Below are 9,924 nucleotides of genomic sequence, written 5' to 3'. Positions count from 1 at the left end.
AGGAGAAATAGAAACAAGTAAGGGTAAGGACACAACTCTTGTAGAACAAAACTCATATGAGAAACCGAGCTCGCTAAGAGCAGAAAAAATTAGTGGAACAATTGTTCCTCCTAAAAAGAAAAAACAAAATCAAAAGGCTTAGAAAGGAACAACAGAGGCTGCAGAAATTAGTAAAAAGACTCAGGAAAAAGATAAGGACATTAACAGGGGGAAAGTTTCAGACAGAACCCCGGAAATAATGAACGCAACCATTCAAACCGAATTTCATCATACAAAGGTTACTGGGACTCAAACTGAACCCATATTCACTCAAATTGTTAAAGAAGAACATGTAACTGTTGCACAAGCAGCTGCCTAAACAGAGAGTATACATTTTCGTAACTTAGTTGTTTAAACGGAGGTGGTACCTGTTATAGACATTTTTGGGCACTCCAACCCCAATCATAAATGTCCATAAACCAAGGGCTCCTAAGTCCCTAAAGGTGTTGTTCCAACGCCTAAAAGAAAAAGGTCAAATGATTACAGCATCTCCCAGAAGTTCTCCATGAAAAAATATTCAGAACTGGTCAAAACTGAACCATTTCACCTGCTCCATGGTCAAAGTGCGTTGCATCCCACCTGAATACACACAGTAGGTGCGATGCATGTTGAAAAACCATTTTATGGGGTGCGATGGATGAGAGTGGACAAATGGCAGGGTCAATCCGCAAAGTGGAGGAGCATGGAATCTTCCAGAAACTTCTCCTGTGACACTTGCCTCTCTGCATTCGACCAGGGATGAGTAAGAGATCATCAATATCCAAGTGGAATCAAGAACTATCAGAGAGAGGACACTAATCAAATCTCAAAAGGTGACTCATTACCCTTGCAAACATCTATATATGACTCCGTCATCCCAGAGATCCAGAGGCTGGAATTTTGTATCTTGTAAGGAAGTGTTGTTGGTTTCTTAGTGCAATATCATAGTGTTGGGTGATCTAAGCTTTTCATGAGGTGAAGAAGGGCTTTCTTGCTGAGAGGATGATGCTGGGTCAGAACAATTGGTTGTAATCCTCTTTGCTCTTTCTTGATTATCAATAAAGCTATTCAAATTTTCCTCCACATTATTGTATGATTGTTGTTATATGCATTTGTGTGGTCAATATATATCTGGTCCTATATTGTTTATGATAATAGATCTACGTTCTTGGATAGTCTTATGCTGCTTTGATTCTACAGGTGCTCTTTGAAGCTGGGTAGACGAGGAAGCAAGTGGCATAGACCTATCAAAAGGGAGAGGAATCGAGCAAGGAACCAAGCGCAAGACAGAGGTTGGTCTCCTTATTCTTCTCTTATCTATTTCTCATAAAGGAAAACGAAAGTAGTTTTTAGTTTGTTTGTTTCTAAGGTAGCTACCAGCCTTAGTGGGACTAGCAGCTCTGCATAGACACTAGTTTTCCCTATAACAAAATGGCGACTCCACTGGGGAGCAAATAGATTGTTCGTTTATCTAAATTTTACTTTATAAACTTACAGACGGAGCCTAGAGTCAAGCCATCTAGCCTTCGAACTGCATTTACTATGCAAGTGCAAAGTAGATCAATGCTACTTCAATCTATCTCCGGGTTTTGTTTATGAATTAAACGATTGATTTACAAGCTCTCTAATTGCCTTGTGGTGGCTCTAGTAACCTCCTTAGATCTACCCCTGTGATTGATTTACTGATTACCACTTGATCGGCCTAAATCCCTGAACTGAGCTGCAAACTGTGACGCAGAACCCAGCTAAAGTCTCGTCCCTGGTCCATCGCACTATCTTCTTTGAAACCTGAATGAATCACACTTCCCGAGTGTAGTAGGTGCATTTCATTTCAGTTTCCCTGTGCTACAGGTGCGCTGATCAGACCTCCTCTGCTCTTAGATTTTGGCTTCTTTGTTCATACTTTTCAGCTCTATTCAGGAGTTTTGATGCCTGTAGTCAGTACACCTCTGTTGAAACCCCCTTCCTTGTTGTTATTCCGCCTCCATTGTGCAAAGAACTGTAAATGTTTTTATGTATTTTTGAGTCATTTGCAGTTCTCTTTTACAAAAAAGTAGCGTGATTGTACTGTCGTTTCTTGATTTTAAAGTGTCGCAAGTTTCGTTTTCAGTCATAGAAGAGAATCTGATTGTTCTCGATAGTCGATTACACTGTTACTCTTGTATTTGATTTGAATTGGTAGTTTTTCAAGTGTCAAAAGCAAGTTTTCAATTCCAAATAGCAAAGTCTCGTCATTGTCCTCATTTTGTTTTGAAAAGAAGCTTGTTAGTAATTGTCGCTTTGAAAAATAATTTAGATTTGTGCTTAGCTTTCTTTTTATCATTCACACATTAAGAAGGCTAAAAACAAATACATGCATGTGCATTTGCATTTAGACTGTTTGTTAGTTTGATTTAGAACAAGTGCATATAGTGTGTGCTCTCTACTCTTTGTTGAAAGAACGCCATCTCTCTTTTCTTAGTAGCTATGATTTTCATTGCAAAAAGAAGATTAAACGACTTTTTATCATATTAGATTGCATTTTAGGAATTGTACATCTACATCACGCGATGAACCTGAAAGGAAAATTTCTTAAGCAAGATCAACTATAAAATAAATTTAATGAATCTAAAAACGCTTTGGAACCTAACGCACAACATCTAGAAGTCTAGGCTAGAGACTTATTACGGCGTCGTAAAGCCTGGTAACTGTTGTTTTCACTGTTGGTTGGGTGATTCCTCCACTTTGAGACGACAAGTGCCAGTACGGACTTGTGCTCCCACGTACCGTCAGGTATATTTTTGGAGACTACAATAGGCTTTATCCTTTATCCATAGGAAGCCGTGTCTGCCGCCCTATCAATCGCAATGCACTGAACACAGCATTCGGGAAGATTAACTGTCGTACCGTAAAAAGTATTCTGTAGTTTTGCGATTGGTTGGGTAATCCCTCTGTCTAGATTTCCAGAGCAATCCCTTTCGTTCCTTTTCAGACTCTTTAACGGAAAAGGTCCATCTGAGCACTTGTGACTTCAGGCTCATTAAAAATCGAAGGCGACTAGAGTCATCTTTTCTTTTTTCTCGAATCTTAAAAATTGAAAAAGCAAGTCGTGTCAAAGCATCTAAAATTTATTTTAATCGTAATAAACATCACCTTTCCTATGTTGGTCTTAGGTTGAGAAAAATGGAGTCCACCAACCAAGGAGTTCCCCTTGGAGGAAATCCTAGTCCCTTCTCCTCTTGGAGAGATGTTGGTGCACCCCATATGGCCACATTGTCTCTTCCAGGATTGACAATCGGCTTGCCCGTATGGCTCTTCTCAACTTCTGTCGTTCAGAACACCATTATTCCTGAAAAATCAAGTCAGCAACTAAACGATACCAGAGTTACCCCCCAACCCTCTACTTCGTCCAATTCTTCCTCTCCTCCTTCCTCTTCGCTTGATGAAGTTAGTAAAGCCCAAAATCAAGTAACTGAGAAGAAGAAGGAGAAGAAGAAGAAAGAGAAGAAGAAGAAGGAGCCAAAGGCGAAAAAGGGCAACCAAGCATCGTCTAGCGAAAATCCACACGCTGCACCGACCAGGCCTAAATCGCCATGTGTCATTTGCAAAGGAGACCACTATCATCGAGATTGTCCTTGCATCCCTCGGATCTTAAGGGACTGGTCTCCTTGTTTGCACAATCCGGTGTCATCAACCTCTGACGATCATATTGAGCATACACCATCAACTAGTGAAAGTGAAGCCCCTAGACAAAAAGGAAAATATAAATTTCCTTGTAAATTGTGTGAAGGCGATCACGTCGTCCACCGTTGTCCCTTCTTAGACGAAGCTAAAAGAGTTTTGGACGACCGTCCGGTTTCACCGTTACGGCTTCCTCCTGGATATAAGAAACTCTTGCCGAGTCCGTCACTAGTTGAAAATCTGGCTGACACGCCCTTGTGGTCGGCTGAAGCATCTATCATTGAAGATAAACCATCTGAATCCACACTAGACGAAAGTCAAAAGGTCGAGGCAATAGTTGACCCGGTCTTGCCTTCAGAGGATCAATCTTCAGATGATACAGTCACCGAAGAGAACAAAAATGACACCGTTCAAATTCTCTTCGTAAGCACAGACTCCGATGAACATGGGGGAAGTCTACCCGTTCCTTTACCGCAGGAAGGAAGTTCGTCAGAGTCATATCCGGCCGTCTATTCGGTCCCACCTCCAAGCAACCTAGTTGTTTCCTTTGACTGGAATCTACTAGGCAGACCCCGTTTACCGGCTAGTGTACCATTTCGAATCATTGCTCAAATATATAGAATGGTCATGGCCAGTACCATCATAGATGAAGGGGCTTCTGTGAGTATCCTTTCCTCAACTGCTTGGAAAGCGCTTGGTTCGCCATCGCTTTTGCCTGAGATGAGAAATCTAACAAGCTTTGACAAAGGAACCAGTCGACCATTAGGGATCCTTCCTGATGTGCCAATAACGTTGAGAAGGAAAACCGTTCACATGAACGTAATGGTAGTCCAAGGACCCCTAGATCATAATCTACTCCTTGGATGGGACTATATTTATTGCATGGGAGCCGTCGTCTCCTCACTCTTTAGAGTAATGTGTTTTCCGCACGAAGGAAGAGTGGTCAAGCTCGTAGACCCGCTTTCATTTCCCGGCTCACACATAGCAAATAGTCATATACCAACCTTGAATGGTCTTTCACGCAAGGAATGTCTCATCAATCCCTAGTCCGTCCTCCTGATTAGTGGGATTGATTCGAAGGACATGACTGAAACCCAGGAGGCATGCACCCTGTCCTGTTTTGACGGGAAAACCTTGGGTATAGGGTAGGTTTCCGCGGAGGATATATGACTAGTCTGACACACCCGTCTGCTTAGGAAAATGGGATTAGGCTGGAATGAGATTCCCTCGTCAAAGTTATGTGAGTGGAGGCGTCTGCGCCACTCACCTTTGTCTATTTCGGTAGAAATTGCCAAGGAAGTGTTTTGTCTGTGACACAGATGGAACAATCTTTGGTAACCTGGAAATTTTTCGCTATACCTGGGGGCATGCAAACCTTTTGGCATGCAAGCGAAATGCGATCATTTGTGTTTTAAATTTATAGGTCCTCTAACCCTGTAAACTCGTAGGATTGGTCGTTTCCTAACTTGCATAAAGAGAGGATCCGGAGCAAAGCTTTGTAAGGTGCAAGCTCCATAAAAATGGCATCTTAGATGAGACATCCTTATTATAAGACTGGATTGAGCAGTTTTGACACGGAATTCAATCTTGTTAAAAAATAAACATAAGCAATGAGCAAGTGTTCCCCCAGCGTTTAAGCTCATTAAAAAATGAACCAATTTCCGGTAAATAACCATCGTGAATGTATTATCATCAGCCTTTGAAGCCTTGGTCGTGTTCTCATCATCACCTCCACTCTGTATTGACCGATCATTCACCTCCACTTGATTGTTTACCCTTTTGAGGAACAGCTGCGAAGAGTGATCCTGTTAGCCATCCTTGTGACACTGTCGTTATTGGAAAATTCCAAACCTTACCTGGAATCAGTTGCTACCCAAATCTATCACTCGTTCCTCAAAAACGAGTCTCCTTTAAGCTCTTTTCAACTGACTCATAAAATATGAAAAGATTGCCGAGCCATTGGCCTCTACAGCTCGTTAAAGTGACTGGAAGTGCTATCCATCCTTTAGATTTTAATCTTTTTGGACCTGAGGGATTATTACCCAAAAAGATTGAGCGCTTGTTTTGTTCGGCTCGTTAAAATTACCGAAAATTCATCCCATTTGTATTATTTTATACTTTTTCGGACTTAAGGGATTGGATGATGAAAAAGGATTTTTGGAGTTTCCTTTACGTCCCTTTTCAGAATCTCTAAAATTGAAAAGGACCGAGTTATCTTTGTTGTTAAACTCGTTAAAACCTAATAGCGACAAACTTGTCCATAACCGACAAGAACGAGTTTCACTATCGCTAGGCTCGTTAAAACATAGCGATGGGTTTGCCCGAAGGGCAAATTATAGAACAAGCATATGTTATCCTCCTCAAGCTTGACAAAAATAAAGAGGTACTGGTCAGCAATGACTAGGGAAAATTGCGAAGAAAACTTGGAGAAACTTTGTTGGTAGCAAGTCGCTCTTGAACATGACACTTTCACTCTGCATCCGAGTCGGGTTGGGTTGTTCCATTCACTAGTCACATCACCATGGTTTCGTCACACCATCCACATTTGGGGTTAATGCTACCAATCCATCATGTCAGTGTCGCCGATATGTTCAAGAGAAGTCTCTCAAAGAATTCACCTGTGTCTCTTCTGCTGCAATACATTTACGCTCCATTCCTTCACGACCGCCACCCTGAACCTTATATCACCAGATCGTTTTCACCTCCAGTAAAATCATTTGCTCCGTTCTGTGTCATTGGTGTGGGATTCACTAAGGTCCTCATATGACGGATCGCTTCTTGTCGACATCAGCTCATTATCGAAGAAGTCGATCTAGGAAAAACCTTTTCAGTACTTTGAAGCTTGCATGCCTCAATGGCAAGTTTCTCACTTCCGGCGACAGGTTTACATCAATGGCCTTCGACCGAAAGATTTTGCGTGGTGTTCAACGCCAAGTCCCTTATTCACACCATGTGAATTGTACTGTAGTACCTTGAGGGTCATCATCATTATCAGTGATTCCTCTCGCGCCTGTTAACAACTTACATCATTGGCTGGTAATCAGGCAATGTCTTTCCATGTTCGACTCCAGAACATCTCTCACATGGATCGACTTGTACTTTGAGTGAAGATCGAACGAGATTGAAGACCCCGGATCTAGTTTCATCCATCCGAGCTGCGAAATATTTTCAGGAAAATAAAAACATCAAATGTACATCACTGCTGCACAGATAATCATCCAATCTAAGGAATGATAGCTCTACCAGAATCATCGTCTACACTCAGATGATTGTCTGTCTCATGTACATGAAAATGAATTTATAAAGTTGAACATGGGAACGCCTGCCTCGGCTAGATCATGAAAATATTATGAATATAATGTATTGTATTGTATCTTATTACAGGTCGCCTTCCAGCTTGAAAAAGCTTCGGATCCTCATGATAAAGCATTTCACCCGACATCAAAAGACTAACGACCTCATGCTTTAAGGGGCAACTGTTATAGACATTTTTGGGCACTCCAACCCCAATCATAAATGTCCATAAACCAAGTGCTCCAAGTCCCTAAAGGTGTTGTTCCAACTCCTAAAAGAACAAGGTCAAATGATTACAGCATCTCCCATAAGTTCTCCATGAAAAACTACTCAAAACTGGTCAAAATTGAACCATTTCACTAGATCCATGGTCAAAGTGCGTTGCATCCCACCTGAATACACATAGTAGGTGCGATGCATGTTGAAAAACCCTTCTATGGGGTGCGATGGGCGAGAGTAGACAAATGGAAACGTCAATCCGCAAGGTGGAGGAGCATGGAATCTTCTAGAAACTTCTCCTGTGACACTTGCCTCTCTGCATTCGACCAGGGAGGAGTAAGAGATCATCAATCTCCAAGTGGAATCAAGAACTATCAGGGAGAGAACACTAATCAAATCTCAAAAGCTGACTCATTCCCCTTGCAAACATCTATATATGGATCCCTCATCCCAGAGATCCAGAGGCTGGAATTTTGTATCTTGTAAGGAAGTGTTGTTGGTTTCTTGGTGCAATATCATAGTGTTGGGTGATATAAGCTTTTCATGAGGTGAAGAAGGGCTTTCTTGCTGAGAGGATGATGCTGGGTCAGAACAATTGGTTGTAATCCTCTTTGCTCTTTCTTGATTATCAATAAAGCTATTCAAGTTTTCCTCCACATTATTGTATGATTGATGTTATATGCATTTGTGTGGTCAATATATATCTGGTCCTATATTGTTTATGATAATAGATCTATGTTCTTGGATAGTCTTATGCTGCTTTGATTCTACAGGTTCTCTTTGAAGCTGGGTAGATAAGGAATCAAGTGGCGAAGACCTATCAGAAGAGAGAAGAATCGAGCAAAGAACCAAGCGCAAGACAGAGGTTGGTCTCCTTATTCCTCTCTTATCTATTTCTCATAAAGGAAAACGAAAGTAATTTTTAGTTTGTTTGTTTCTAAGGTAGCTACCAGCCTTAGTGGGACTAGCAGCTCTGCATAGACACTAGTTTTCCCGATAACAGTTCCCTCCGATAGCACGTCCACCCAGACAAAATGACAGACTGTCCATAACAAAAGTACACAGACTATAAGCATCCAGTCCCATAATAAGAACACGCAGACAATAAAAATCCACTCTCATAGCTAGAATACACAGACAGATATTCAAGCCAAAGATATTATGACAAGCAGTGACCCTAGTGTAGTAAATCTTCAAGAAAATCTGGGACAGGTTCGGCTTACCATAGAACGGCTTGAGGTAGAAACAATCCCCCAACAGAGATACTAGGAATTACAGAGGCAACTAAGCGATATGAATGCGTCAGAAAGTTAGACCTTCGATAAATATTAAAGGGCAAGAGGAAAGAATTGAGAAAATGAAGCTCAGATTAGAAAAGGCTAGAAGCCAAATGGATGCTATTTGCTCCTTATATACTGGCATATTGGTATGCAGATCTCCTGCCAATAACTATGGGCTATATTTTATGGAAAGATAGATACATTTTAAGATCAAAGCTGTCAAAGCTTGAAAACCAATAGAGTTGAAAACAATTGAGGATTTTATAAACTGTTGCAAACATCATGGGGTAAAAGTACAAAGGTTGTCTGTGAATTTTATTTACACAATTTTTTATTAGAAGAAGAAACTAAAAAGAACCCGTCCTTTTGTAGGGGATGTACATTTTCAAGCTTTTATTTCAATTGTTATTAACCAACTGAAATGGTTCAAAGCTCACAACACATTCCAGAGGTAGGAAAATGGACTAGACATTTGGGTTAGAGGTGAACAAAAACATCCATTACAAATGCTGGCCAATCACAAAAGTTTGATGAAGAGGGAATGAGTAATCAAAACTCTGGGGCCTATTAAAAAGGAAATTCTACAAAAAGGAGTATAGTATTCATTTTCCATTTAGAAAAGCTCTTTGGCCGCAGCCAAGTTCAGATAGACAGTTTCCAATAACAATGTACAAAATAGAGAACCATTCAACTATAGAAATTTTAAACTGGCTGCAGAACGTTTTGTCATTTATAGTAATCTCATCTTAAGGGAAGGTCCTTATTGGCTAATTTGTCGATTCCGTAGCCCTATTATTTGGAATCCTAATGAGGGGTATAAGGCTATATATGAACTGCCTGAAAGACAAACAGGGCACATCTTTGAAATTTTGGCCAACAATTATGGTTTCAGACCGCTTTATGGAATTCCTTCTCCAGCTTATTTCTTGACTACTATGCACACAAACTACATGGTTTCCATGAGGACATGAAAAAAGTAGGCAGGGGAGTATGTTGGGTCATGGAAAAAGTATGCATTTACTATTAACTTATTATCCTTTTCTTTTATTCTCATCCTTTCTATATCTCAATGCGCTAATCTATTAAGAAATTACAGTAAGAAATATATAAATTATTTACAGTTATTCTTTGGCTGATTATCATTCTTCTTTATGCAGGAAAGTACGAAAATGGACAATTGTTGTTCCCTAACTAAGGGATAGTGAAAAAGCAGCAAGCTAAGGAAGGATGTGGCGGTTGCAGATACATCCAAAAGCAAATCAATAGGATCAGCGCAAGGAAAAGATGTCTGAAGTTAGGAAATTGCTCGAATCCCTTAGTATCGAGAGATCCTGAGGGATCACTTTTATCATCTATCTTTTTACTCCTTTCTCATTATAAAAGGCAATGATTACAAGCAGAGGAGGAGGAATATGTAGAGCCTCTAACTTGCACTTGATTATCCATCATTACC

The sequence above is a fragment of the Pinus tabuliformis genome, chromosome 8 (genome assembly GCF_031772625.1).
Source record: "Pinus tabuliformis cultivar Carrire ecotype Pingquan chromosome 8, CPIR1, whole genome shotgun sequence".
Classification (NCBI taxonomy): Eukaryota; Viridiplantae; Streptophyta; class Pinopsida; order Pinales; family Pinaceae; genus Pinus; species Pinus tabuliformis.
Note: the sequence above shows the minus strand (reverse complement) of the source record.